The 12,821-nt window shown below is 38.1% G+C and overlaps 1 protein-coding gene across 2 annotated transcripts in view; it reads left to right on the top strand.

The window, feature by feature from the left end:
• The window catches only part of LOC122885835 (glypican-6-like), a 92,882-nt gene that overhangs the window by 39,464 nt on the left and 40,597 nt on the right, over nucleotides 1-12,821 (top strand). The window lies entirely within an intron of this gene.

Raw genomic sequence — 12,821 nt, 5'->3', positions numbered from 1 at the left:
TTATCATGTTTTGACAACATCAGTTCCATTGACACACACTGGGCCCTCGGATAAGAAGGTGCTTTATTTGTCATTCTTCTATCAACATTTCCTTGCATGAAAAGATTTTATTCATGGGATTCTGCTCTCCTGCTGGGCTAAATGGGGACTTGTAATAGGGCAGAAGTGCACTGCGGGGAGTGTCAAGTTTTGTGAAGAGAAGTTCAATGGGAACTTGTTCAGCTCAGAGACAAAAAGTACAAAAATGAATGTAATATTTATATATTTATTTAATATTTCATAGAATGCTTTGCACAGATGATTCCTGCTGTCATTTAGATAGGCTCATCCTGTAGGATTGAACTAAAGTGGTGACAGTGAAAATGTGACTAGGCTGCTAACAGAAACAGGAGAAGGAGCTCAGGTTGTTCTTTGCCAGGCTGTAGCAAATAAAACATTGAAATCCCATCACTCAAAATTGAAAATTGCATAGTTGGGGTGTTATATGATATAGCCGTTATTACTAAGAAGTTGTGACTTTTAAGCAAAATTAAGGCGTAGTAAAATTAAGGCGCAGTAAAAATACAAGTTCTGATCCTGGGTACAACCCTTCATTGTTTTGTAACCTGTTGCGTTTTCTCTTCCTGTGAAACATTGAAATATTTTTAATGACTTTTAATGACCTGTACACAAATGTATCTAATCAAATGTATTTGATCGTAATAGCTAGCAGAGCGACATCATGGGTCAGAGGTGTGTGTATAGATGTCAGTTGGCAAAAACGTTTGTGTTTAGGGGCTGTTCGTTATTTATGAGGGGGAGTGGCACGCCAAATATTTTTTTAAGCACTGGGGAGGCAACTTAAAATAGTTTGTATTTATTTTAAATATGTTTTTTTCTTTTCAAAATACGTGTTTTACCCTATGGTTTTACCACTATATGGTGACTGACTAAACTTGCTATCTCCCACCCCTACTTTAACCTCATTGGACCTCACGCCCCCACCTTAACCGCCCATTGGACGCGATGCATGCATGACAATAGTGAGTCCCGTATCTGTGATATTAGATTTATCAGGATTGTCGTTGTTAATTTAAAAGCAAGCTTTGTGGATTTTCTGCAACTTGCCTTTGTGTTTGTAAGTGAAGGTTTTATATCTGTAGCGGCAGTAGGTGGCAGCATAAGACTGACGCAACACATCCAGGTTAATTTAATTTAAAGTTACTTTCTAGTTTATATATTATGAAATATGAAACATGGATATACATTTACAGCGTGGTGTGACTCCTGTTCAGACTCTCCTGAACGGTGCCTATCTTGCTTGGGTCATTTCTGACCCAAGCAAGACATTTGGAGCTTTCAGATGAAACTAGCTGGCTTGAAACGTTAGCCACTGGCCTAGCTAGCTAGCCAGCATGCGTAACGTTACCTTGGCAAATGCGTCATTGCCGGAAGAAGAGGGCGCAGCCGCTGATGCTGACCGTGCGCTCACACCAAAAGCTTCATGAGCTATAAAAGCGGCCGGCAGTCATTCATTTTCAATAGGAGCTGGCGACGAGAGGCGATTTATTTGGGAAAACTGTCATTAAAAGTGGGCTATGTGATTCTGGAGAAATCCAATACCATGGCAGATACCATGATATATCGCGAACAACAACACAGCAAGTAATGTAACTAACGTTAGCTAGGTTATGGATTAGCTTAGCTAGGTTGTGGGTTAGTAAACTGTCCTTACAGTTGCTGCTGCGAAGCTAACAGCCAGAGAAGACGAGACGGTTTCCCTGAGCCAGCAAACCAGCTCCAGGCAGGATACTCACAACTCTCCTGCTACTATAGCTAACATCACAACAACAACATATCTTGGCAAACTAGAAAGTAAGCTGAATGTCCGTGGGCAAGTCATTTAACGTCCCTGACACACAAATCATGGCTGGAATAGTGTTGTGTGGCTCGGTCCGAGCCACTTTGTTTGTTTCCCATTTACAGAGCCAGGGCTGTATACAAACACCATTTTTTTTTTCAGCGCACACACTGAAAGGACAGCTTGTGGACTGTGAGGAGATATTCACTGAATTTGACAAAAAGACGTGTTTTGGATTAGAATAGCATAACCAGCCGTTAATATGCACATGTCGCAAATGTTGGCTGTGTGCGCGCTGTTTGTGTGATGTGTAGGCTTAATAGATTTTGTTGTTTTTTTTGAGGTAGGAGGTACAGTGGCCGACAAGGGCAAATGCACTGCAACTTAAGAAAACACATGCAAATAGACAAAACACAAGCAAATGAAGAAAACATCTTCATAAATTTGACAACACATGCGCAGCATTTAGAAATCAAGCTGCAAATACAGAAATGTACTGCAAAAACACAACACAACCAAATACACGAATGCGCTGCAAAGACACAACCAAATACAGAAAGGTGCTGCAAACACAAAACGACAATGTAAGGCGGGTTGGCTGTCATGAACCCATATATTCATATTCTGCACACACAGTTTGTGTGACGATGCGATTATTTGTAAGGAGGATTTGCATTTTAAGAAATTAACTGTTTGTTAATAACTCTCACTCCCTCTGTGCTGTTTGCTCATTGCATTGGCTAGACTAAGTTAGCATCTTATTTTTGTTTCAGAGCTGAAATTGTCATAGGTAACTTTCGAGTAGCTACTATGGGAGAGGACAAAGTTGGGCTGGTAGTTTGCTTTTTTTTCCCCGGCGAGGTAAGGGGGGTCAGAGAGCCAAGGTTTAAGAGTCACAGTTCGCTATTAAACGTAAGGGTTTGAAAATGTCAGCCTTTGTTTTTTTATTTTCTCCAATACTACCTACCTTTGGTGTGAATATAATAAAATATGGTTATTTACCATATTACCTCAGCCCCAATAAATAATGAACAGTCCAGTACATTTCCAAAAGAGCGTGGTTGAAATCTAATGTATTAATTTCTTCTCATCACCCCACCTCCTAATCTAATCCAAAAATGAATGATTGCAAGTCATGATCACTTTTGACCAATCAATTGCCTCTTGAAATTATTTCCCTTTTCACATACTCTGTTTCACTCAGAAATATGTCACATAACAGAAGCTAAAGATGTCAAACTGCGTTTCACTGGGAGTTAAAAGTGATATTTGACCACTATATGGCAGAAAGACTCACAGCAACAGATCCCTCATATTTTATTTAAGTGTGTGCGTTAGCAAACAAATCCCTACTTACTCATCCAGCAGTTTCAGAGCACCTGACAAATGTACACCCAGTACTCCCCTTTTAGCTCTTGTATAGTCCTCCATTTCCTGAGAAAACATTTGAGATTTATTTTTATTTTTTTGCTTGCTTGATGTTCGATTCTCCTCATCAGTCCCTCGTTATCTTTGGCATTCTGCCATTTTACGCTGGGTGTGTAGTATATAACTAGCTTGTGTACGCTTGTGACCTTGGAGCAGCTGTTTTGTGCCAGTCTTTGTGAGAGCCACTGGGGCTATATGGACCAGCGAACCAAAACAATGAGGGTGAAAGCTGGAAAGAGCTTCAGGATGGACATGTTGATTCTCAGTGGGATCAGCACTACCAAAATTTGATTATCAAAAATATCTCTTAATGGAGCTTTAAAGATATGCTTGATATACACATGAACACATAGACTTTGAGGACAAAGGTGAGGAATGAGTTTCATTAGCAGTAACCACAACAGACTGCATAATCGAGAGGAAAAAAAGGCAAATTCATTATTTTCTCAGTGGATAACAGTGTCCTTATTTAATGTCAATCAAAGCATATGAGTCTTCTTGTTTAAGTCTTAATGGTTTTTTTTTACTAATCAATGAGATCAGGGGTGGTTTTGCTTGTTTTGCAAAGCATTGGAAAATAACCAGTTTAAAAGATTACTGTGATGATGTCATACGTATAATATGTTCCTACATCCATGGTGTCTGACAGTTTATTATTGTGAAAATATATTGCATGGAAGGCAGGAAAGACAGCAACATTTGTGTGGGTTTGCTGTGGATACATACATATACTAATATTGATATGGAAGATCTGTTTCACAAATGATCCACGGTGGCCTGAATATCTATGGGTGTTCAGCAAAGCACAGGGCAGGCAGCTGCAGTGCGGCAGGAGAAAGGACAAGACTGACAGATGCTGGCATGTGTTGTGTTGGGGAACTTTATCCTAAAAGCAGGAGTGTAGTGGAGTGTAAACACACATTAATGAAGTTTCCCAAAACCTGAAATAGCATATACGCAGATTCCATTACGCTCAGTATGCTCTCTTGCACTTTTTCTTTTGTAAACTCTGGGGTCATTTTATCTTCCATTGGATCATGTTATTCTCACATGAGCATGGAGCAAAGCAACACCCACAAGTGGGAATAAAAAAAAACACTTCTCTGAGCTGAACACAGCAAAGAGGTTCAGAAGAAGACATTGGTAGTTTAGATGGACCTTCTGATACTATTTGAAAGTTGAAGCTTTCTAAAACAGTTTTTGGATATTCTTGCAGTTTAACCCAAATCAACAAATACTGGCAAAGGTTAAACAGCTTGTTTAGCTTTAAAGCCAAATCCATTTATCCTACAATGTTTTATGCAATGATAACTTTGATATATAATGAGGGTGTATTCAGCTTATATATTTAGAGTTATTTGGACAATTCAGCTTCACCAACTCTAGCAACTTTGTGTACTGATGGTAAGATTCACCTATTCGCATCGGTGCGCTGGCATAAAAGTTCAATATGCGACTTCCCCGATTAAAAAAAAGTGTCCACCAGTTACAATTTGGGATGAACTCGCGATGTATCATTTCTAACATTTGCATCGGTAAAGTCAAATTGATACCAATAATTTTACATTTAGATTGATTCCTCTTCTCTAAACTGTTTTTCAAGCACGCTCTCTAATCTCTTGTTGTCAGTGGCCTGTCAGCTACTACGGAGGCCGAGGCGTGTCACATTAGAGATTAACACGGAGGAGGAAGAGGTACACGTTCCTCCAAATTCCTACAAATCAAATGTTTGGCGACACTTCATGTTTTTTGAGAGAGACTGATAACTTGACAAGACACATGCAATTTGCAAAATAAACCGTGCTGCTATAAAGTACAAAGGCAGCATGACTAACTTAAAAATTCACCTGAAGCAGCAACATGGTGTGAGTGTGGAGATGTCTGCCTGCCCCTCCCCCTGGGATTCAGGTCTAGCTAGCCTCAGCGGTACACATACAGTACATAGTTTTAATTAATGAAGATTATACTTGACATATTTTCAAGGACAACTGTATTTATTAGCCTTACTTGGGCATGTGGAAAGAGACACTGCATATACTGTATACATGACTAATTCAGTTTAGGTTTATTTGGATTATATTTTATGGGATTCTTAGTTATGGCTCTTGATGACATTGTAACATGTTTCATTAAAGATTGTAATACAGCTTTCTGTTGATCAAATCCTTAAAAGAACCACTGTCAGCTATACTTATATAATATTAAGTTTCTAATAACAAATGCAGCACAACAGAAAAAATAACTCCAAAACAATACTCTTTATGTTATATCACCTAATTGTGATGAAAATATATAATTAATTAAGGTACCAGTTACCTTGTAAGGTTAAGCGCTAAAGACATGTTAAGTGCAGAGCTCCAACGATTACTCAGTTGATCAAAATATTGATTAGTCAATTAAGTAAATAATTATTAGCAATTTCGATAATCAATTAATGGTCACTATTGATTAATTTTAAGACAAAATGTCAATCATTCTGTGGTTCTTCTCTCTTCATAAAAATAAGTTATTTGCTGCTTTTCTCTGTTTTGTATCTGGTAAACTGAATATCTTTGGGTTTTGGACTGTTGGTTAGACAAAACAAGATATTTGAAGACATCACCTTGGACTCTGGGATATTGTGTTTAGCATTTTTCACAATTTTTCTTGGGGGTTGCCAGAGGGACGCCCTGGAGTACTTAAGTGAGATAACACATATAAACAGACATTCACACTCACATTCACACCTACAGACAACTAAGAGTCACTGTTTCACCTTAACTGCATTTTTTTTGGACTGTGTGAGAAAACCCACACAGAAACAGGGAGAACATACAGACTCAAACACATTGTCTCACTAATACATTACAATATATATTATTATTATTATTATTATTATTAAGAATACAAATTAGACATGGCTCCACTTGAATGTGACAACTTTGCATTTCTGCCATTAATCCTGGAGCAACTCTCATTCTGTCTTCATCAGGACTCTTGTCAATTGGATTATTGTTCCTCAGTGTAGATTAAATGCCAGCTCTATATCTTTTGGCTCTGACATTTCATGCTCATTATAGGCTGAAAGATTTTCAATTAGCTTAAGGTCTAACCACGAAAAAGGTATTGACTTGGTTCTTGGTGTTAAATTGTCAGGAAGGCTCTTTCATGTTAAGCACAGACAGACAGACAGACTAGTGTAATGTGTAATAGATGAGTAGGTGATATGAATCATACTGTACAAATGTGTCATTCTCATACAGTAGATGATTATTACTCAGACATGGCTGTTAGTCATATTGCCTTTATTTACATGGTGCAGTCAACTAAAAATGGGTTGTATCAGCTCACTGAAAAAGAATAAGAAGCTTTGGCTTGACGGCTCAGAGAGAAATTGGGAGAAACACCTGAGAGTGCTGACACAGAGCTGGTACAGACTTGAAGCTAAGATATTCATCTTGATTCCTGTGGCATCCATTCAGACCAACATCATATACCTGCTCCACTGACCAGAGAAGACAAGATATTGGGGAGGCGAAAACTAATCCAACCAGAGAGTGAGAAATCCTTAAAACCTAGAGGCAGTGGCCCTGATAGCAATGATTTTTCCCTACCTTCTCACTGAACAACTCCACTTGCAGGGAATAACTCTCTCTGATTAAATAAATTCCAACTTGTGACAGAGCTTGAACAAAAAAAACTTGCCACTTCACATTAACCAAGGCCTCACTTCATTTATCCGTGATGTGAGTGTGAGGCAGACTGGGGCTGTTGTGACACCGCTAGAGGCAAACTAAAACAGATGTGTGTTTGAAGAGCAGCTGCAGTGCTACATATTGAATTTATTTGCCAGTTTTCTGTACTGCACTTTCACACGAAAGAAAAATAATTGGTTCAAGTTTCTCATTTTTGGATGATTTGATTTGTTCTACTTTCTTTTAAATTATTTGTTAAGGCAAGTGCACAATAAGTGATGCAAAAAATGCCATCCTTAATCGTATCATTCTTCTGTATTTGTATGAATGCCACATACAGTAAGCATATGCATCTCTGTGAGGATATCTTTTAAGTATCCACTAACAACCTTAGATCAAATTTCCTTGCGCATATGCTTGTTTTGCTTGCCCCTAAGCAAGAGATTAATTAGACAAGCAAATAAAAAAAAAAAACGACCAAGAACTTTCACTTGAAACACAAGCTGACTGCATGCTCCAAAAGGCAGTTTTAAATACGCTGGTCTCACATTGTCATTTCAGATTCATTTGGAAAGGTGCTGTTCCTGGAACTAATATAGATTTAGTTCCAGAGAGTCATCTCATTATTGATATGAAACGCTTTTGCTCAGTAGTGTTACTAAATATTTGTTCATGCGGAAACTAAAATGATACCTATAGTTTTAGGAAACAAACTAAATAGGGCTAGCATGTCACTCTGTAATCTGTATTTCTTCCTTAATGTTACACTGAATAAATCAATTCTGAATAAATCATACAGTAGATTAAATGGGTTCTGCTGAGTAGCCAGTCTCTAATCCATTTGTTCCCACTGGAGGACAAATCCTCGCTGACCTCTCCCCATTCTGCTCCCTAAAGACAAGACTTGCTTAGGGAATTAATTATGGAAACAGATGCTAATTACAGTATGTTTTAAAGCAGTATGCTATATGCATTCTTTCAATAAATTCATTGCAAATACCAGAATTTGATTTAGAAATTAATTTGTAATAAATGCTACTTTGCTTATCATTATAAACACGCAGTCCATGTGCAGTTTGATGAGATTAAGTTTGGGATTAGATTTTAATCACGTGAATTATCTGAAGCATGGCGCGACTGATGAACAGCTGTTAGTCTGTTCACTGCACCTGAGAACTCTACACTGAAAAACTACCCACACACAAAATCCTCTGGGGATATATAGAGCATTACGCTTTCTGCATAAATCACTGGATATTTGCTTTAACATGATCACTTTGACAGTGTTTACTCTTCTTTGTGTGTTGTTTAAAAACTCTTCCGGTTGGATATTCTTTTTGTTGAAGAATGTTCTAAAGCAGGCTGTTTTTAACCATTTTTGATGTTATTTATCAGGCTGTCTGCACTAATGTCTTATTCCTATTTGGTCGTTTGAATATCAGTCACATGCTGGGGTGATGAATATTGTCCTTTGCAGTTTACACCCCACATGTCATTATCATTTTTTGTGTTGGCAGGTATTTGACACCTGTGATGGAACTTTTCCTCCTGCACCTTCCCAATATTAACAGTGGGACTCGTGGTTGGTTTTAAAGTCATTCTTAAGTGAACTGGTTGACTCTGCCACAGCTTTCTTTGCAATCTTGTTGCATTGGTGTTTACAGGCTGTTATTGTTCTTTCAGGAGAGACATGTCACCACATTGGAAGTGATCTGCATTGATTTTTATCTGCTAATTTATTTTTAAATAGGTGATGTGTTGCACTTGGTAACTGGAGCCAGCTACAACCTCACTGTTTATGAAAATTCAAGCCAGCAACATATCCTTTCCTTTGTGAAAAATTCCTCATGTATAAAATATTGAGTGGAAAAACCTTCCCTAACACACTGTGAGTGGACAGCCCATGGCTGAAAGTCAGACCACACAAATATATTCTGCTCACAAGGATGCTGGAGGGTTTTGAATTTTTACCAGCATGAATTCAAACACTGAAACATCTCACACCTTTACACTTTGCCATAATTAAGGCAAGCTAATACTCCTTTCACACCTATACAGTGATACTGGTTAAACATGCGTTGGCAGCTAATCTGAATGGATCAACACACAGCATCCAGCCTGGCTTAGTGACCCTCCTCCTGACCAGGTTTGAATGTGGTTCAGACAATACTTGGCTTTAGTGAACAGGCTTCCCTAATAATCATAGTGTTGTAGTGCATGATCTAAGGAACCAAAAGCAGAACACAGCGAGGTGGAGAGCTGGATAGTGGTTTTAACAGTCTTTATTGTAACATGGTAAACAATTACTGGTCGATGAACGCTCTTCCAGAGCGGGCGAGTCAGGCGTAGTTCGCTGGAGCCGGTAGTGAGGTTTGCCGACACGGTCCGTGGAGAACCGGCTGGGCTCAGGAGCAGAGACGGTGAGAGTGGGTTCTAGAGATGGCTCGTGCAGCGTAGCAGGCAGAACAGGAAAGGCAGTTTGCAGAGAACGGCGAGGACAAGGTGGCTGCGATCACCGGCAGGGAGTAGCTTGATGTACTGAGACGATCTGGCGCCGGTTGCATGGTAGAGCCAGGTAGATATACTGTGGGAGTTGATTGGGTGATGAATGTCAGGTGTGCCGGTGATCCACAGCAGGAGGGAAAACCAGAGCGCCCAGGCCCGTACACACACACACACACCAAGAGACGAACAGAGGACTGACAAGGAACACAGGGAGGGGAGAGCAACACTGGAGTACACAAGGAAGAGAGATGTGGCTAACTATGACACATAGGAATTTAACTCAGTGCTAATGTATAAAATACATTCAACCGACTCTCCAACTGATCTGACAAAGGAAGAGAGAGACAGAGAGCACTTGAGTGGGCAAGTGAGAGAGCAAGTGCATTTAAAGAGCTAAAACTTGTCTCTATTTATGTAATGTATATGCATATGGAACTACAATTGCAGACTTTAAAAAAAAATGTAAAAGTACTAATACCATACTGTAAAAATACTCCCTTACAAGTAGAAAGTGAAAGTATGTAAGTATGATCAGGTACCTAAAGTATTAAAAGTAAAAGTGCTCAATGCTGAAAAATGGCTGCTATTATATGTTATATCATTGGATTATATTTACAGATTAATGTGTAAGCAGCATTTTAATGTAGTTGTTTGAGGTGGAGCTAGTTAACTGTTTTGTATAGGACTGCCACTAATGATTATTCTCATTATGGATTCATCTGCTGACTATTTTTTTGATTCATAGATTGATTGATTGGTTGGTAAAAATTCAGAAAATAAAGAGAAAGGTCGTTGCAATTACCCAGAGCCCAAAGTGACACCTTCACAATGGTTGGTTTGTCCAAGCAATAGTCCAAACCTTACAATTATTAAAAAGAAATTAAAATAATTGAAAAGCAGGTTTCAATCGTAGTCATCTGGACACTGTTTTTTATTCTAAAAACTACAACTGAAACCTTTTCTACGATAGAACACCTCTGGACGAATGAGGGACTACACCGTCTTAAATTGAAAAGCAGCAAATCCTGAAATTTGAGAAGCTGGAACCATGAAATGTTTGGCATTTTTGTATGCAAAATGACCTAAATGATTATCAAAGTAGTTGCCAATTAATTTTCAGTCAATCGACTAATCGATTAATTGACTAATCATTTCAGCTCTACTGTTGTTGTTGTTATATACTGTTGGGTAGTTTAATTTATAACAAAGCATCATATTTTATAAGTACTTTATATGTTTTGTATGCAAAAATCTTAATTTTGTAAAATAACTAGTAACTCCAGCTGTCAGATAATTGTAGTTCAGAAAAGAGAGCAATATTCCCCTCTGAAATGTAGTTAATCCCTCTCACAAGCTGCAACATTCAGCCACAGGTATTCATATTTAGTTGACATTTCAGCTCCCCAAATTTGCAACACAAACAGCTAAAGGAATGAAGTTTAATTGAATATGTAGACTTCACATAAGTGTGCATGCGCCAACATGCATGCTGCCTGTTGCCGTAGCTCCATTTGTACTTTATACTTATTTTAATTTTATACTTATATCCACTTTGTACTTAATTTATCTTACCCGTATTATAGTGTATTTGATTTGCTTAGAACTTCTATTCCTGTGTGCACTGACATGATAGTGAGCTGCTGTAACAAAAGAGTTTCCCATCAGGGATCAATAAAGTATTTCTGATTCTGAACTGGCCATCATTGTCTTCAGCTTGAATGAGGTCCTATCTGTCAAAAGAAGATTTGTGTCAAGCATACCTGCAAACTAGCTGCATCCTTTGTTCTATTGGTGATTTTTCTTCCTGTGTGAGGTCTAGATGCTTTTGAACAGCGGTGATTTAGAACAGTGGTGCCTAAAAGCCATTTCACCCACACCTCTGGAGTTAAATGGATTTATAATGGTTGTTTGCACTGTCTAATCTGTGTGGCTTGTTTCACCACCCATAGGCAAAAGGTAAAAAAAAAATACAAAGCTGCACTGCAAAACCCACTTTAAACCATAAAATTATACAGGAACTGCGTCTTCTTAAAATAGTAATTGCTTTTTTTCTTAAAGCGGCTATAAACAATATTTTTATTACAATAATGTGTATCAAATGACAATGTGAAAATGTGTTTGTGTGCAACTGCAACTGTGCAACAAGTTCAACATATCAACTTAAAAGGTGATGATATGTCCATGTTGTTTTCACAACTTGTTTGCTGCCCTCAAGTGGCCAAACAAATCTAACTAGTCTAATAGTGCAAATAGTGCAGCAGTCTGCCTTAAAAAATTTGGTTCTGATTTTTTCCATGTCTGCGAAGTAAAACATTGAAATAGTCATTGATCGCGGTATTGATTCTTCTTCTTCATACTGGCCATGATCTTCTCATGTAACTCTTCACCAGAAATCAAATAAGCATATTTCCCCCAAAAAAGTAGAATTATTCCATTAGGCTTTAGTCAAATCAAGTGTGGATCTTCATCCTGGCAGTTGCAACTACAAGACCATATTCTTCCACCACATCTCAGCAAAAAAACACTTTGCAGAGAAACACAAAAAGGGACTAAAACCACAACGTTTCACTTAATGTGGTAATCTAAGACTGTTGGATTATTAAGATGATTTGAAAAAATATGAAAATCCAATAAGATTTTTAACTTTAATATTATCCTGCTTACTGTGGTATTTAGTTTGTTTACTTCTGCATTGAAGACTGTGCCTTAAACCAGTTCAACAACAACAACAAAAAACAAACAACTAATTTGCAGTGTTGTGTTGTTTTCATCCTGCCATCCATCCTATATTTTTTTAATTGCCCTCTTTGCAGTGCATTTGTAACGTAGAGACCATTAATAGAACTGTAGGTCTTCTATTAATGCTTCCAGAGGTGAGAAAACTGTAAACATTGAGGGTTGAGGAAATTATATTCCATTATATACCTTCCATACACAGGAGTTATATCTGGCAGAGTATAGACCCAGCCAGTGCCACCCTTTTACGTCATCTATTTACAGAAGACAAACAAACAAACAAATGTTGTAGAACATTGCGCTCCTTCATATGGCAGCACCAGGTGAACATTGTGCTCTCACTGTGTTTTATGTGCAAAGGCAACTGTAAGCGATAACATTAATTTCCATTTTGTTTTATAGTTCTTTGCTTGCCTAATCACTCACAGTTACATGAAAATGTGGTTGAGTGGATCTAATTACAGATTCACTTCCCACCTGTGCAATTACAAATTTGCAGAAAGAGAGAAATATTGTGAAGAGAGAGAAATTATTCTCTCCGGTGTATTTATGAGCAGTGAGGCCTATCATTGTCAGAATTGCTCCAATGTCTTTGCTGTTGAGTCCGTCCAGATCTCATCTTCAGAATCAGAAATACT

This window comes from Siniperca chuatsi, linkage group LG12, assembly GCF_020085105.1.
Source record: "Siniperca chuatsi isolate FFG_IHB_CAS linkage group LG12, ASM2008510v1, whole genome shotgun sequence".
Lineage (NCBI taxonomy): Eukaryota > Metazoa > Chordata > Actinopteri > Centrarchiformes > Sinipercidae > Siniperca > Siniperca chuatsi.
Note: the sequence above shows the minus strand (reverse complement) of the source record. Positions and strands in the feature narration are given on the sequence as shown.